Below are 19,163 nucleotides of genomic sequence, written 5' to 3'. Positions count from 1 at the left end.
ATGATGGGGGCAATGAATGTACAAATGTGCTTTACACAATTGATGTGTGTATGGATTGTGATAATAGTTGTATGAGCCCATAATAAAATGATTAAAAAAAAGAATGATGAAGGCAACATATGTACAAATGTACTGGGCGCTATACATGTATGCATTTATAGATTGTGATAAGAGCTCTAAGAGCCCCCAATAAAATGATTTTTAAAAAAACAACTCAAAGAACATGACTCCATATAGGTTTTGTGAGACTGTAAATCTTTACAGGAGCTGTTAACCTCATTTTTCTTGTGTGGAGCAGAGAACCACAGCTCCACCAGGGTTCCTTTGTATGTTCAATAGACATTTCAATCTTCAAGTGATGCAAACAGGACTCAGTTTCCCACACACTCACTCTGATCTCCCCAGACTTTTACTTTACCTTACCATCCATGTACTTGCTCAGGTCGGACAGCTGTGGACCATCCATATTTTCCTACTTCCCTATATCTAATCCATTATCAAGGTGCTAACTCCAAAATATTTCTGGAATTCAACCACTTCTCAATGACTTCTATATCCTACACCTAGTTCAAATCATTTCCACCTCTCTCGTGGACTCTTGTCATAGCCTCCAAATTGATCTCCCTAATATACCCTCCTGAACCACTTTCAGCCTATTTGTCACACCACAGACAGAACGATCCTTTCCACACTTGGTCAGATCACGTGACTAGACTTCATAAAACCTTCCAAGGACTTTCATCAGTCTTAGAATCAAAGCTGCACTCCTTCTCATGGTCTCCAACACCCTGCAGCATCTGTTTTATCTGGAGTGACCTCCTCTCTCTTCTCTGTGAACCTTTTCCTGTTATCCACTGGCTGCCTAATTAGTCTTTTCTCCTGAGACATGCCACACTCAGTCACACCCTATAATCTTTACACTAGTTGTTCTCTGTTAACATTTGTCACCTGATTTTGTCAATCTGGGCTCAACTGCATGTGAGGGTAGTCCCATAATGTACATGTGAATTTAGATGCACTCCAAATCCAGATGTTGTGGCCACAGTCGGAGAGCAGCATTCTGTGAAACCTGGAAAGAAAATCAGATATATTCACTGATGATCCACTCACAAACAGTTGCCTGTCTTTTTCAGACATGGAATCTTTTGAATTTCATAGTACATTTCATTCTCTATCATAAAATTGGTCTGGAGGAGACTTGTGTAGTCTAATGAAAAATATGAGAAAATCTTAATGTTGGGAGCAAGAATTTACTTGCATTTATGCCACTTAGATAGACTTGTCTCCCAGAGCAATACTGTGGTATAATTGACTTTTTACTTGCCCTTTGGTTTCCTTAAGTTAATAGAAAGAAAGGTTGTAAGATAAGAAAGAAACTGGAATAATGATGGTATTGTGCCACTTTTCAACAATTTTGGGGAATTTTAGTTTCATAAAAGCTTTCACAGATTATTTCTTGATTGGACTGATAGTTATTAAAATTAATTGTTGGCATCACTAAAAATCAATTTAGCACAATAGCTCTCCCCTCTCTTTTAGCTATCAGAATTGATTAAATTGAGCCATTTAATTGGGGTGACAGTGGTAGATAAGAAACAAGCCTATCTCTGTGACTAAATTGGGACCACCACAATCGATAAATTCAATGACCTTTCTTAATTCTTTTACCATGAATAGTTGGCAAGATTGAATTTTGGCATGAATTTAAACTCCCCAGACCAGTTGCATTTAAAAGATCCTTTATGGAAACTCCAAACTCTGCGAAGATAGTTGTGTTAGGCTGGGTTGACTAGAGAGAGAAAAAATCCAGTGACCCTCATATATGTGTAAGAAAGAGCTTTATTTCAAGAAGTAATTACATATAGAAAAAAAAATCATTCCAGCCCAGTCTAACTCGTCCTTAAGTCTCATACTGGTTTATCAATTCCTCTTCAGACTCACATAGTTACATATAATGATGCAGGATGCAGGAATATCACAGGCTGGTGGGTGCAACGTTTTGTAGATCCAATGGGAGTAGATGCATCTCCAGTGCTATGGCAGCAACCAGGGTCCACAGGCAGGCAAGCGAAGGCAGAGAGAGAAGGGAAGGTTCCCAGGACCCTCCTTGTAAGAAGACCATGCCCACAAGGAGACATCTTGAGGCTGTGACCTGGTTGACAGGTTGAAAACCACCCCAACATTTATATCTATCTTGAAGTTGACATGTAATTATATAACTACCACAATTGTGTTCTGTAGCAGTCAGCAATCTGAAAACAAGATTTGTCTAGGTGATTCGGGATGGGGTGGGGGAATATATTTAAGACTGTGTGGTCCTGTAAAGGGTTGCAGTCTCAGAAACTTACAGAGTCAGTTCTACTCTGCCTTATAGGGTCACTATGGGTCATCATTGACTTGATGGTAGTAGGTAAGTAAAATCCTATTTAATAAGATCCAAAGTGAAAGCCAACTCATTAGGCTGTGTGTCACACATTACCCATTTTTATGTGGAAATAATCCATACAAATCAGCTTATTTTAGTATAATATCCTTTTTTGAAAGAAGGAAAATTTCCCACAGCATTTATGCACCCCCTCTCCTTTGCAAATGCAGTTCGCATACTAAGATAAACCATCTGTTACCATCTGTCATGAAAATTTTGATTATAATGAGACTAGTGTTTTTAAGTCTATGTTTGTACGTATGTTTATGAAGACAAATGTGCCCAGTGAGATAAACTTGGTAAAAATTTGTTTCTGGCTATTGAGGTTGATGTGGATATCCTGAAAAATAGAGCCTTTTCGTCACTCTTTCTTCCTTCACTATCAAGTTGATGCCGACTCATAGAAACCCTACAGGGGAGGTAGTACTGCCCCTGTGGGTTTCTGAGACTGAACTCTTTATGGGAGCAGAAAGCCTGGTCTTTCTCCCGTGGAGCCCCTGGTAGTTTCAAATTGCTGACCTTGCTGCTAGCAGCCCAACATATAACCCCTCTGCCACTTAAGCCATGCTAATAGCTGTGTTTCAGTCAGAGGTTTCAAAAAAGCTAAACTCTGCAAGATGGCCTTGAGGTTGGAGTGGGAGAAACGCAAAGTATCAAGAGAGTACATAGCCTTCCTCCCCAAACAAATCTCGTACTGAAACTTAGGAAGAGAGCCGAGTCTCCAGAGAGCAAGAAATGGAAGGAAACTATGTCAACTAGAGAACAAGCTGAAAGAAAACTTGAAACCCTGTTATGATGCTTCAAACACAAAACATGGGAATAAGGACATATTCTTATATGTGCAATTACCTATTAACCATGTTTGGACAGGAACTGAATCTTGTCTTTAATTACAATATTTTTCTGAGTTATGCAACTTTTAGGGCAAGAACAATGTCTGAAATCATACTTACATGTAAAAATGATAGGAGGGCGGGGAAGCAAAGGTTTTGGACCTCCAAAAGAACAACTATATTTGATCAAAGTTTAGCAAGTTTTTACCATTTACTTTTTCTTTTTTCTTGCATCTTCTCTATACCCAATCATATATATACATATTTATGTATATTATATATATATTTAAAAACCATAAAAATAACAATCAGTCTAGCCCTGCTAGTGTAGTCGGGTACAGGTTGGGCTGGACCCCCATCGTTGGCCCTTTGAAACCACTAGCAGCTCCATGGTAGAAAGCCTGGGCTGTCTATTCCCATAAACAGTTACAGTCTCAGAAACCCTCAGGGGTTTTGCTATGAGTCAGCATTGCCTGGATGGCAGTGAGGTTTTTGTTTTTGTTTTGTTACTCCTCGATTCTATCTTCAGTTACCTAACCTCTTTGGCTCTTCTTGCTGTTAGGTACTCTCTCCAGTTGGGTCTGACTCATACCAACCATTTGTGCAACAGAGGGAAACACTGCCTGGTTCTGCACCATCCTCACAATTTTTCACACGTTTGAGCCCATGGTTGCAGCCACCCGCCAGGCACTTCCTCCCTTTTTGCTGCCCCTACACTTTACCAAGCATGATGTCCTTCTCCAGGGACTGGCCTTAACTGACAACCCGTCCATCAATCTGAGGTATTAATAACACGTATATAAAGGGATACTGTCCTATTGGAATCAAATTTAAGTTTAAATTCATTCTCTGTTACTCACTCTCTTTATGATACTTGGTAGACAATTCAACTTCCCTAAGTCCCTATTTTCTCATCAGTTGAATGGCTCCATGACTTGTCATTCAACCGTGATCTTGTGAGGGTTAAAGTAAAGCAGATCAACGAGGCACCTAAGTCCCAGAGATTGATAAACGGGCATTTTCTCTCCCACCTATTTGTACTCTAAGTAGCGAAAATGGTCCTTTCTGTATGCATGCCTTTTTTGTATCTTGTGCCTGAACCCTCATATTAACACACTACTTTTTAACCTTTGAATCAGGCATCCTCAAACCATGGCCCGCGGGCCACATGCGGCCCACCGGGTGTTTTTGCCCCATTTGTGGTTTTTTTTTTTAACTTCAAAGTAAGATATGTGCAGTGTGCATAGGAATTTGTTCCTAGTTTTTTTAAAACTATAGTTCGGCCTTCCAACGGGCCTGAGGGACAGTGAACTGGCCCCCTGTTTAAAAAGTTTGATGACCCCTGCTATTTAATCATATCTTGCTGCCACATTTTTATTAAGCTAAGAAATAGCTGATTTAGTAACCACATCATTCGTTTTCAACTGACGCATCTATCTTAGGCTTATTACACATCTATGTCAGGCTTGTTTTGCATGTTTGGAATTTGTTACTGCCAAGTGTAGTCTCTCAGTCCTGATTAGTTTTTTGAATATGTTATACTTATTTTTTTTTAAGTGATTGGATGTGACTCACGCACCTGGGAGAGATAATGTGCTAACTGTTGTCCAAAGCTCTTTCTAAAAGGTAGAAATATATCTTTGCAATGCACCACTTGTATACCCAAAGGCCTTCATCCCAAGCAAGCCTGCCCACTGGGAAAGATTCTTCAGTACCATCAGTCATTTTGACGATCATTTCCATTTGATAACGTATATGAGACCACCTGATATCTAGTTCCAGGTTACTCTGCCTACTTTAGTTACTAGATAGAGATTTTCAATTGTCTTAATTGGCTATCTTTTGAGTATTTTCCTTTTCCCTCTTTATTCACTGTATGTTGGTTAACAACCACCTAGTGAGTAAAATCTGCCCTCCTCCCCCCCCCGCTCTTTTTGCCTAAGTGATAGAGAGTTGAAACACACAGTCTTGCCTACTTTAAAAATAATACTTTAAAGTAGCATTCCATTTACTCTTTTTACGTACAGTTCTATTAATTAGAGCCGATGCTTAGAGTCATGTGGCAACTGCCACAATGAAGACCCAGAACAATTCGATCACTGCAAAGGATTCTCTTTTTCTGTCTCTTTGGAATAAAGCCCTTTCTTCTGCCCCTAAACCCCAGCAACCGCTGATCTGTTCTCCATTTCTAGCCGTGTCGTTTCCAGAGTGTCAGATAAATGCAAGCACACCTCTGTAGCTTCCTTCACTTGCTTTGAGGTTGTAACCATGTTGTTCATCCTTCCAGTGGTTTGTGCTTTTTTCATTACTATATCGTATTCAAAACTATGAATGCGTTTAAAACCTTGGAAGGAAAGCCCGATGATCTACACCCCCCAAAACCAGCCGTGAAAAGCCCCAGAGAGCATATGTCTCCTATGACACATATGGTGGCATCCTGAGATGGGCTTGGCTCAATGCCAACTACTGTTGTCTTGATTGGGATAAATATCTATTTCTAGTCTCCCATTTTTGTGGCTTACTACATTTTAAAATCTGAAACTGTGAATTCTTTTATGTTCTTCACTTGCAGTTCCATATGCATTTGAGAATTATCTTTTCCTTTCTGCAATAAAAAAGCTGCTCAAATTATTACAGGGGTTGTATGGAATCTATAGATTGCTTTGGGTAGTACTGACACTTTTACAGTAATGTCCTCTAATCCACAAACACAGGATTTTTAATTAGGTTACTGTTGATTTAGAAAGTCTGAGAATTACAAATGTTACATCTTTACAACAAAAAGTGGACCTTATATTTTTCTTTATTTTCTTTCAGCAATTTTGTTGTTGTTTACTGTGTATAAATCTTTCACTTCCTTGATTAAATTTATTCCTTGATATTTTGTTCCTTTAGAAGCTCTTATAAGTGAAATGTATTTGTTTTTCCTTTTCAGATTGTTTGTTGTTGCAGTACAGGAAGACAACTGATAATTGTCAAACTTGTATCTTCCAACTTTGCTGAGTTCATTGATTAGCTCGAGTAGCATTCTCGTGGATTCTTTGGGATATTTTTACATATAGCATCATGGGAAAGAGTGAACAGGACAGTTTCTTTTCTTCTTTTCGTATCTAGGTGACTTTGTATTGTTTACCAGAATGCTGAGACAATTAATGTGCACAGTTTTTACTTGCTTGTTAGATTTTGTTAATGTTTCTGTGACCTTTGGGGTTCTCTATTTCTGACAGTGTCACATAGCCCGCAAATGGCTATGTATTAAAAAAGTGTTCCAGAGCCAAATAACTCGGGAAACATCCATATTGAACAAAGCTCAGCTTCTCATGGCATTTAGTCTACACGTGTGGGTTGTGAGAAGTGTGAGTCTTCCATCAGGGAGACTAGGATGAGGGGCTTCCCCACGTATTTGACCCCAGAACTCATGATTCGAGGCATTTCTCTAAAGACTAGTGTTTCTCAGACCTTTATTTGGGAAATAAGATGATGTGAATGATCAGGTGTAATGTTCATTTTGTGTTTATTGTAAACCAGCATTTAGCAAACTTCAGATATGAATTCATGGAGCCGAAACACAATCCTCTTGTAGAATACATTTCATGTGCAGTCTGTGTTATATCAAGTCTCTCCAACTCTCACCCACTGTTTTATGGGGAAACAAAGTTTAAGTCTTTTCTGTTTAAGTCTTTTTCTGTTTACCAGCCCTGCTGGTAGAGTGGGCTAGGCTTGGTCCTACCAACTGCAAGATCAGCTGTTCACACCCTCCAGCTGCTCCTATAACGATTTACAGCCTCAGAAACCCTGGATGAGTCATTGTGAGTCAGAATCCAGCCAGTGGCAGCTGGGTTGGAATGTGTAGGACTACACTTGATGACAGTGGGTGTGGTTTTGGTTTGGTCTGGCTAACACTGAATTCAAAGATGATCATTTAAAGGGTTGTTTTAGGTAATATCTAGGGGACACAATAACAACAAAGCGAAAACAAAACCCTCAGCATCCCAGATTTGCCATTCTTCCATTTCTTTACTCTCACTCATTTAAAAAATCACATCCAGGTAGATGGGTGAGTAGATTGTATATGACTGGTGTGACTCAAGTGTGTGGCAGACAACAGTCCTCCAGTTTCTCCTGTTACTTCCGCGTTCTCTTTTGTCCACCTGATAGCTGCCTGGCCTGCTGGCATTTAGGTTGAAGTCTTCAGCCTTCACTTTACTCTGTCCTGGTTTGGTCAAGGCCTGGGCATTCTCCTTACCTGATTCAGTTGCTCTGACCTCACCCAGCTGTCCCTGGGCACAGATGCCTGAGGCTTCTACCACGTCTGCTCTGTAGCCCCCACTTATTGCTGATTTGCCCCCATCTGTATGGTTGGGATTAGCTAACTCTGTTATTGCAGTTTCCATGACTGGTGCTCCTCAGCGTTCATGCCACATCTAAATCAGGACTGTGTGGGAGAGTCACATCTCAGGGTCTCCTTGGGCTTACTACACTGTGTGACCAAATGGGTTTTGCTCCAGGTGGATGGCCTTCTAGTATGCCGCACACAGAGTGGGGACAAGAGGCTTTCCTTTATGCTCAGCGTTATTCTTCATTTTGGGGATACATGTCTCACTGTTATGTCCTTTCTCTACCTTCTTTTTTCTTGTTTTTCCTATGTCACATACACCTTAGGAAGAGCTCTGGTGGCAATGCTGGTAAGTATTGGAGTGCTACCCCAAAAGTTAGTAGTTCAAATCTACCAACCCACTCCCCGGAGATAGATGAGGATTTCTGCCCCATAAATATTTAAAGTCTCAGAAATCCTATAGAGGGTCACTATCGTAGTGGGTTATATCCACCTTTTAGACTCTAGCAAATCCTGGAAATATTGTCTATGCTATAGAAAATCCCGATGATCAACGTCCTAAAAGCTAATAATTGAAACCAAGGAACTTAGATTCTACACTTGCTCTTAGCCAAAAGCCAGGGAAGTGATCCCAGTATTAAAACCCAAGTTTGGCTGGCAAAGAGAACTACTCACTGTGTCAGAAGTTAACTAATGTTCTTGTTTCTTTTTATATATATTCTTTTTATTCTCTCTCCAGGCATATGGCTACTTGGGGGCCCTCAGGGGTAGAAAATTTTATACTCAGAAAGTAAAAAACACTCAAAATGATAATTTTAAAACTGCAACTTGCTATTAGAATTTGTGGGGTCAACCAGCCTCTGACTTCCTTTGACTTCACAAGGGAGAAGGAGAATCAAACTCACTGCTCTGAAGTCTATTCCTATGAGGCTACGGTTAGACAGGCTTCTTCTGTCTTTAAACCTTCTTTACCAATTCTAACACCGATTTTCCCTCTCACTCACTACTGCTCAGCTGGGTTTGATAATTCATTGCAATAGCCACACTGAATTTACAGCCAATATTCATAATTATTGGGTTTATTAAGTAGCCCTTGTGGTGTAGTGGTTACACATTGGGCTGTTAACCGCAAGGTCAGCAGTTTGAAACTACCAGCAGCTCTGAGGGAGAAAGATGGGACTTGGACTTTCCACTCCCATAAAAAGTTAAGTCACAAAAGCTCACAGGAGGTGGTTCTGCCTATTCCAATAGGGTCACTATGAATCAGCATTGACTTGATGGGTGTGAGTTTGGGTTTGGGGCTTATGGGATGTGTTAGGGAAGTTAACAGGTTATAAAACTCATAATCAGAAATGTTTTTGATATAATCCTTTGGTCAGGATACCTTTATCCTAGCTATGCTTGTAGGCATGCCTTTCTCTGGTCCAGTCATGTGGCCTATTGGCCTTTGCCCTTCTCAGGCAATGTACAAAGCTCTTTTAGTCCTACTGATAAATACCCCAAGGGCACACCACTCCTTCATAAGCCTTAGCCTGAAGGCACTCAGCTCTAGTTGAGTGCCAGCAAACTGAGCTTCACCATTAAGTGCCTGGAGGTATTGAAGTTCCTAGCTCCTAGCCCCAAATACTCAGCTTTACTTGCTCTGTGGACTAGGAAGTCCAGTGCTCTGTCTCTTGCTTCGGCTCTTGGTTTTGCTGCTGATGTTGCACCTCTACTGTTCCTCAGGTGTCACAGTTCTCAAGTCTCCTAGATCAAGGAGGTTCACTGCATAGGGATCTTGAGGCCCAAAGGGCATACTGTACTCCTGGCTCTTTGGTCTTGATGATAGTGGGCTCCCCCCATCCTGCTTCTGAGATGGCTCATTTTATACCCCACAGGATGGTAAAATTGGCTACTCCCCACATAAGAATTCCAAATTTTTTACATCAATGGTAATTACTCACCAGTGAATCTTGTAATCTTAACAGCATCTTCCTTCACTTTCTCTTACCCAGGCTCATCAGAAAAAGAGGAAGTGAACCCAATATTCACGGTGTCACACAATTGTTTGGTGAGAGTTACAAAGATAGTGGCTCAAATCAAACAACTCAACTCACTGCCATCTAGTGGAGGCCAACTCATAGCACCCCTATAGGGCAAGACAGAACTGCCCCTGTGGGTTTCCGAGACCAACGCACAACCACTACACCTCCAGGGCTCCTATCTCAGACTAAGGCTAATTAATTCATTTCACTGTACTTCCAAGCTGCACATTATCCATAAATATTATATTTACTTAGTCCTTGCCTATAGTCTACATCCCTTTAGTTTTATTTGAAATAGGAAATAAGCATAGGTAAACAGGATGGCTGACTTGTTCCTCAAAGAAAGGAATAACTGTCTGTATGACTGAATCAAGGTCCTCAAGACCTATGAAGAGAGAGCAGGGACCCAGTGTCTGGGACAGGGATGATGCATGTGCTCAACCACCTGCCCACTCACTTGTGCTTCCTACTCCTCTGCTCACCTTTGCCTTACTTCTTTGCCTCCTCCTTTCCCACGCGAGACTCCAGGGCTGCTCGATGGCCCTGCTCAAGCTGGACCCTCTGCCAACTTCCCTGGCACTGGTACGGACCAACTGTCTCTGGATTGTGCTGTCTGGTCTGTTGGGCAGAGAAGGTTTGTCTAAAGCAAGTTTGTTTATGACTCATGGTGCATGCTCTAATCTCTAGGAAATGGGACATCATAATGTGACCTCATTCCTTGTATCCTTTCATCAGTGTCTTCTGGGGGCTCTGCCAAAATATCAGGCAGATCAAATAGGAGAGACCCTTTCATTATTGGATTCTCATCCCAACAAAGTTCAATGATACTCATGAGGCCCTCTCGGCTACATGATATTTTATAAACATATATTCACTCGATTTATTATCTACGCCTGGCATGTTCTTTCAGAATGCTTTACTATTAACCCTTGGTACCTCACACATTCCTGTTTTTATTTTATTTATTATTTTATTAAAGATCATTTTATTGGGCGCTCATACAGCTCTTGTAACATTCCATACATCACTTGTATCAAGCATTTTTGTACAAATGTTGCCATCATTCTTTTCTAGACATTTACTTTCTATTTAGCCCTTGGTATCAGCTCCTCTTTTTAACCCTCCTTCCCCCACACCCTCATGACCTCTTGATAAATTATAAATTATGATTATTTTCATGTCTTACAACTGACTGCTGTCTCCCTTCCCCCATGGTGTCTGTTTTCTGTCCCCCTAGAGGGGGCTGTGTGGTTATGTGTAGATCATTGCACTTGGTTCCTTAATGTTGTGTTTTGTTCCTTTTTAGTCACTTGTTTCATGTATTTATCATATTTACTCCTCTGATTACATTTACATTCAGACAAATATATTTATCCCTTTGCCTTTGATATTCACTCCAATCCTATAAAAAATATGCATGTCTCCAACATTAAAAACACAAAACAGGAACGTGTGAGGTACTGAGGGTTCACAGTAGCTTCTAGAGCTTCAAAAGCTCTCATTCAGATGAAATATTATGTCGTCCATTGACACAGTGATAAACAGAACAGGTAAGTCCCTTCTCTCACAAAGCTTACATTTCATCAAAAAGAGAATCGAATATAAGGAAATAGCTCACTGAGTAATACATGCTAGGCTCAACAAGGAAAACAAGCAAAAGAGCCACAGAGTCCATTCTTAACCATAGTGACCCTGTAGGCTAGCATGGAAGTGCCCCAGAGGGTTTCCCAGGTGATGATGGTTTCTGTGGCAGCACAAGGCCATCGCTTTGGCCCATGGAGTTTCTGTTGGGCTCAAAGGACCAATCTTTGGTTGGCAGCCAAGTACTTGATCCCTGCACCAAACACTTGATAGAGGATAAAATGAGGGGATGATATAGTTGTGTTATTTTGAGGACTAAGTTTTAACCCACCCAAATCGTGGTATTCGTAATCACGTCATATGGTTGTAAAAACTGGAAAATGAAAACAGAAGACCCCAGAAGAAGCAGTGCCTTTGAATTAGAGTGGTATTAAAGAATACCGAAAGTACCGTGAACTGCCAGAAACAAAATGAACAAAGCTGCCTTTGAAGAGGTGAGACTTCATCTCACACACTCCGGACATGCTCTCAAGAAACGCCAGTGCCTGGAAAAGGACAGCGTGTTTGCAAAAGGAGAGGGGCAGCAAAACAGAGGAAGACCTTTCATGCGCTAGGTCGACATAGTATGTCTACAATAATGGGCTCAAAGCAGTTGCACAGAAGAGAGCAGCCTTTCATTCCATGTTACATGGCACCACTAGGAATCAGAGTCAATTCAGTCGCCTGCAACAACATTGACATCCTGGTCATAATTGACAGGCTTATTGTCTTAGCGGTCAATGAACATGTAGGTCTCTATGAAGATGAGACCTTATCATACCTGTATGATAAGGGGCAAGTCATGTGCAGTTCTGTAAGTGGCACCTTCAGAAAGAGGGCTCAGCTATAGAAAATTCCATAAGGTGGGCACGAGTTTGAACCTGTTAGGGGAGTGAGAGAAGGAGCAGTAGGGTAGGCACAGAGTGGGCATGGGAGACAGAGGAAGGACATGCATTTCAAGGAATCAGCAGTGACCAGATAATTTGGATGGGTGGCCATCGGTGTACCAACTCTGAATTTCATTCCAGATTCCACAAGAAGCCATTGGGGAGCTTGAAGCAGGTGTGCATGGGTGGGTGCACACATTTGATAGTTTGGGTTTGTGCCAGCTTGACTGAACTAGGATTCTCCATGATTTGGGAGTTATCTCTTAGTAGTCCCTGGCCAAAACTAATTTGGAACTCTCATACTCAGGTCACATCCTTGGCCTGACTTCCGATATAAACAAACATTAAAGAAAAGCTTGCTTGTTTTACGCTGGGGCTAGATTCTGCATCCTGTTCATTGACCTTTTGTGGGGTGAGGTCAGATGTGCAGGCATTCCCTCCCCTGAAGGCAATCAGTTGCCAGACTGCTGTCTGATCCCACCATGGGTGGGCCTGCTCCCTGCCTCTGGGGACAATGGACAGGCTCCTGTAGGAGGGGTTTGCACCCTACTGATAATGGTTCCTATGGAGACCCAGAGACCACCCCCTAGACCACCCTCTCATTGCTGTGTAAACTATAGTGCAGCCCCTTCCTGTGACGTATGTCTCTACCTGTAATTAGTGGGCTGGCTTGCCCCCAAAAGGTATATACAGGCGTGGGTCAGCGACATAGAGCTCTCAGACTGGGACCTCTCTGGCTCCCCTCTCTTCCCTCTCTCCCTTGTTCCCTTGCCCTCCTTCCCTTCCCCCTCTCTCCACGTGGACCACCAAGCTGGGCTGAGGTGAGCAATGCTACCATGTAACGTGTCTGAATGTGTTATTGTATTATCTCTCATGCTCTTGATGACTTTAATATAATACTTATATATCTCAACCGTACAATTGTGCATTACTGAACTTGTAGAGAGTATTAGCAGTGGGGGCTGGACCCCCAACCCCCTCTTTGTCATTTTTAATTTAATACTACAACCTTTGGTTGTGGCCAATAGCCTGCTGTGTTGCCCATGGATCCCAGGACTCTCCAGCCGCCCCTTTTCTGGCCTTCCAGCCTGAGTTTCATTTACCATTGCAGCCACAAGCCTAACCTGTTGACCTTGAATTAATTCAGTTGTGTTGCCACCAGTTTGTGATTTTCATGCTGATAGTGGGCTCATCATCCTCAGAAGTTATGTGACTCAGAAGCCTCCAGCTTAGCACTTGACCTATGTCTGGGGACCTGCCAGGACTTGCCCACTTCTACAATGTCATGAGTCATTTTCTTGATATAACTTTTTACATCATCATATCTATATATAAGTGTCACTAGTCTTGCTTTCGGAGAAAGCACACAGCCTAAGACAACGTGCATGTACATATGGGTATGGGATATGATCTGATTACTGTCTGAGGAAGCTCAAACATCTCTCACCAGCAGAAGGAAGGAGAGACGCAATCACCACTTGCATTGCCCATTCTTCCAGTTACTTATCCAAGCTCAATGCTTTCTTGCTCTTTTCTGACAACTGCTGGACAACTAATGGATAAGCGGAGAGAACAGCTGGCGGAGTGTTTGGAACAGTTTTCTGTGATGTCCACCTAGGCTGTATGCGCCCCGAGGATAGCCCATGTTCTGCTGGAAGGCAGGTGTGTCTTGGTGCTCATCTGAAGCAGTGTGTCCTCAGGACTGCTAGACAGCGAGTGTCACAGCATGAAACCTGGACACAAATGAAAGGTTTCGTGGGAAGTGTCCTTTATTTGAGAGCAGAGAATGAAAATGGAGATGTGAACGTTACCTCCGGCCTGTTCGGCATCCGTGTCATTGGCTGCTCTTTTTTCCTGCTATTTCCCTTGAGTGCAGCAGTTTGCCTTTCTAAAATGGCTGCCCAAGTTTCACACAACCTGTCATTTAGAAATGTGCTTTGTTGTAAATTGTACTTTGCTTTCAGTAAAAAGCCTTTGCGTGTCAAGTAGCAAAACAAGAATGTCATGAAAGAAGGTGACGTTGCCCATTAAAGAAAGAGAAATTGGGTAGAGACTTGCTAATGTATACTGCAGAAAATAAAAGGGATGCCAATATGAGCATACCCATGAAATAACACTCACAATACCGTGATTTCCAAATGATAGAGGCACATTTGCGACCCGAGTTGTCACAGTGGAATGGAGCTAGAGGAAGCTGCTCACAGAAGGTCAGCATCCCACAGCTGCTCCGTCAGAATGCAGAGTCTGTCTTGAATCTTTTGGCTTCTTTGTCGTTCTGACATCCTGTCCTTTCGGTGCTCCTATTATGGCAAGATCCTTGAGGTTAATTCCATTTCGGATTGTCTCCCCTTCCCTCTTTATAACGATGGAAATAATTTTAAAAAAACAACAAAACAAACAAGCAGCAACTACTTAAGGAGCGCCAGGCATTTTGAGGGAGAAAGACGAATACTTCCCATAACGAGTTACGGTCTCCAAACCCCACAGGGCACCTCTCCTCTGTCCCACAAGATTGCCACTCATCCCAGTGCCCTTGATGGCATTGAGTTTGGAGTTGGAGGCATTTTTCATGACCTTTTACTTCATCCTCAAAAAGAGTCCTTGAAGACAGGGGAGGTGGACCCAATTTCCCGATGGAGAAAACGAGACTACTTCCATCGGACCATACTCGGGGAGAGGTCACTATATGGGGTCTCTGATGACCCAGTAGTTAAAGCACTCAACTGCTAACCAAGGGTCAGTGGTTCAAACCCACCAGCTGCTCCATGGGAAAAAATATTTACAGTTGGCTCCTGGAAAGATTCTCAGTCTTGGGAACCCTATTGGACAGTTTTACCGTGTCGATGGGGTCACTATGAATCAGAATCAACCTTTTTTGGGGTGAGGACAGTGCTGTTCCCTTCTCTTCTGCCCTGGAGACCTGGCTCAGGGCGACTCCCTGCCTAGGCTTCCCTGTGCTCATCTTGGCAGTCTCACCAGGAGCTTTGCTAGACTTGAACAGAAACTTGAATTCCCACTGCTATGTGAAGTCAGGGATTGAAACTTCGTGATCCTCTGTCTGGCCTTCCCCAGAAATAGATGTTTTCAGCTTCTCAATGCCCCATCCATAAAAGCTGCCCTCTGAGCAGAGGACGTCTACTCTCAGTCAGTTACTGTCAAATCAACTCTTACTCCTACTCTCCATAAGGTTTTCAGTGGCTGATTTTGAGAAGTAGACCCCCCAGGCTTTTTGCCACAGCCTCCTGGGGTGGACTTGAACTGACAGCCTTTTCATTAGTAGCCAAGCACTTAACTGTTGATACCATGTTTCCCCAAAAGTAAGACACCCCCCGAAAATCAGACCTACTTACAGTTTTGCCTCTCGCTGAAATATAAGGCCTCCCCTGAAAATAAGACCTCCCTGAACAAAAGGCCTCCCCTATAATAAGGCAACCCAAAGCTACCGTAACTCTGGACTCTGGACCGTAGTGGCTTTGCTGTGCAGCTTATTGTTGGCCACAGTGCAGATGGAGTAGACAGGAATTGTGAGTAAATGTACTACAGAGTATGAGTAAATGTACCATAAATTGTTGTACATGGAAATAATGGTAGTAACAAGAAATTCTTGATACTGTAGGATTCAGTTTGTCTGGTTATGGTGGTTTGTGATGACAACTACTACCATACCGTGTACAGGTAATACATTTTCTTTTTTTGTTGTTCAACAATAAACGTGTACCACAGCCTTCTTCATGGAAAAATAAGATATCCCCTGAAAATAAGACCTAGCGCATCTTTGGGAGCAAAAATTAATATAAGACACTTTTATTTTCGGGGAAACAGGGTATCATCCAGGATCCCATATGTTCTCTAGAACTTTTTATCCCCCCCCTTTCCATGAAGCTTTTATTTGCATAGGATAATGTATTCTTCTCTGTTGCCTCCTAACAAATTCAAGTTGAAGGCTGTGCTTCTGGTGAAAGCTATCGCTTTTCTATTTCTGTGAAAATACTTGAGCTGCTTGGTGTCTAAAGCACTTTATTATAGCTAGAATCCCCAAGAGATGCGTGTGGGAGATGAACAGTGTGGTTGTCAGACCTAATGGGAAGGAAGCTGTGTTTTCCTCACCACAATCTGTTCATTTTTGGAGAGAAGGCCAAGAATTAAGAAGATGGAGAGGGGGTGGGGAAGACACAACTCTTTTCCTTGTTTGTCTGACACTCAAGAGCTATAGGAAATGACATGACTGGGCTGTCTCAGAAACATGTGGATCTGCCCCCCAGTACAGATCCGTCTGCTCTGGAGAGCCGATCCTGTGACTTCCCAGTTCATCCTGATGCTTTCCTCGGAGGAACGTTCAGAGCAACCATTTCTCTCCATGCTGCAGGAGAAGAAGGTGCAGATTCCCGGAGCAGCGCGGTCTGATGTGGACCATATACTCGAAAACAGCCAGCCTTAGCCCAGCCTCTGCTGTCATCAGAATCGGTTTCTTTCTTCTTGTTGACATAAAACACTCTCTTTGATCAGGCTAAATCACAGCTCTTTATTACAGTGGCTGCTGCTTGTCTACGTCCCCGACTTTTTCCACCTGACTTTCTTGCGATGCCACTTCAGAGCTCGAGGTTTCTGTTCCACATTCTGCATTCAGTACATGAGTGTTCAGCAACCTTACAGGATGGAATGAAGAGTATTTGTTATGAAAGATTTCACAGAATTCCTTCATCTGATAGACATTCAGCGTCATCACACAGAACTAATTTGACACTTTGCTCCAAAATGTGCTGAGACCCTTTGATGCTGAAAATTGCATTTGCAGAAGTGATTGAAGTTATTGCGACAATGAGACCTAGAGACAATGCACTCACTACCCATTTTTTGGAGGAGAAACAGTGCAATATTTGAGCTAATTGCTCAGGCTGCCTTGCCCTGCCTGTAACCCAGAGACAACAAACCCTGGCTCCTAGACCCCTGGAGTTTAGTGGGCTCTCGTCTACAGCTTTCTGGGTCTGTGTGGTATAGAGATGGGCTTATGGCCAAAAGTTTGATCAAAATCTCCCTGGTGACTTATGTGGTCAAATATCTGCCAGGGAATTCGATGTCTGCCATCTCCTGAATGTGGTGGGGGCACCTGATAAAATGGAGTGAACATGCACTTCATGGTCTTGGGTTTAAGTCTTAGCTTGCTACTTATTGACAGAGTTTGATATCTGTCCCTCAGTGCCCTCACTTATGAAATATAGATATCACACGTAGTACCTCCATTATAAAATTTAAATGCTACAACACGTGAAAGCATGCCAGCTCCGTACCTAAAGCATAATAGGCACTTGTAATAAGCACATGTGAATTAGTATATTCTTTTCATTCTGGAATTATGGTGAATACAAGTTACCCCGCTTATCTCCAAACCAAACAACACAATGATTTCTAAACTTCGAGTATAACTCTATATTTTCCCCAAGAGAAACGCTTACATGACAACTCTGAAACTAAAAGCTATTAAAGTGGGACTTTCGTGCCCCACCCTGTTGGTGCTTCACTCATGGCCCTTGGTGGCTCTGAGATATTTCCGGGTAACCCAGTTTGAAACCCACGGAGGCAGACATGAAGGGGCTTTTTAAAGTGCCAAGGGAGAGAGACTTGTTGGTTGATATTTGGGGGGGCTAGGTCAAGGTGAATTTAAGAGCCCTTGGGTGATGAAAATGGTGAAGAATTTAACTGCTAGGGGTACTTAAGAAGAAAGGCGTGGCAAATGTGTTTCTAAAATATCATCCATTGAAAATCTTAGAATGTGCACTTCTTCTCGGAAATGCATGCGACAGATAGGAATCACAATCTACTCAATGGAAACTGGGAAGAATGGGGTCGTGAAGAGTCGTGGAGGAAGTGCAGGACAAAGAGGAAGTAAGGGGCACTCGAAAAGGCAACCTCAGTGTGATTTGGACCAGGGAAGAAGTGCTTTGTGTATGTGATCTTGGTCATTGCACAGGGCCCCTGGCTGCAAAGGACCACCCACCCTGAGGGGCATGGCACCTTGTTTAAAGAAAGCCCGGCTATTACCTTCTTAAATGTTTTAAATTGTGAGCAAGGAGCCCCACAAATTACATAGGCTCACCTTGCCTATGTAAGTTGTATAGAACTTGGCTGTTGGAACTTGCTTTCTTTCCTCTCTGATGAGGGGAATGTGCTTATAATGCAAGTCTTTGGGGGGACCTGGACTCCAACTTAAGTGTCTGCTCCCATTTTGTTGTCTTCCAACAGATGGCCTTTGTATACTCTTCTGACCACCTTCTGCATGACCACCTAGCTTTCCTTGCAGACCTAAGCCTAAGACCTCACCAAAGTCATTTCATAACTAAATACTAACAAAATAAATGTAATTTGGGGACATTGGAGAAGACACACTCTCTTTCCCTCTGTAAAACCAGGAGTACAAAAACCAGGCTCACAGGATCATCAGGAGACAGAAATGTATAACTTGTTGAGATCCATACAGTTTAAAATATTTCCATAATAGCCATCGGGAGCCCTGGTGGCATAGTAGTTAAAAGTTGGGCTGCTAACAAAAAGGTCAGCAGTATGAAACCCCCAGCCACTCCTTGGGAGAAAGGGCCTGCTACTCCCTTACCAAGGCAGGGTCTGAGAAACTCCCAGAGGCAGTTCTATCCCGTCATGTAGGGTTGCTATGAGTCTCCATCAGCTTGATAGTGAGAGGTTTTAAGAGATATATCTATATCTATGTAGATATAGATATAGATATAGATATAGATATGCCATGAAAGCGAAAACAAAAAATGTCTCCTTTAGATTTGAGAAGCTATGATTTGTGTGTGTGTGTGTACATTTGTATATATATGTGTACATTTACGTGTGTGTGTATGTTTTGATGTGACTATCAGGGGTGACCATATAAGTTAGAATATGGACTAGACCAATTATAAGTGTGAAATCAACAACAACAAGCCCCAACATAATTGCTATCTAGTCTACTGTAACTCATTGCGACACCGTGTGGATCAGAGTAGAACTTTACTCTATAGGGTCTTCAGTGGCTAATTT

Source organism: Echinops telfairi, unplaced genomic scaffold (genome assembly GCF_000313985.2).
Source record: "Echinops telfairi isolate 266 unplaced genomic scaffold, ASM31398v2 ScPeMD7_20;HRSCAF=75, whole genome shotgun sequence".
In the NCBI taxonomy this organism is placed as follows: Eukaryota; Metazoa; Chordata; class Mammalia; order Afrosoricida; family Tenrecidae; genus Echinops; species Echinops telfairi.
The sequence above is the reverse complement of the archived record's forward strand: the minus strand, read 5'-3'. Positions refer to the sequence as shown.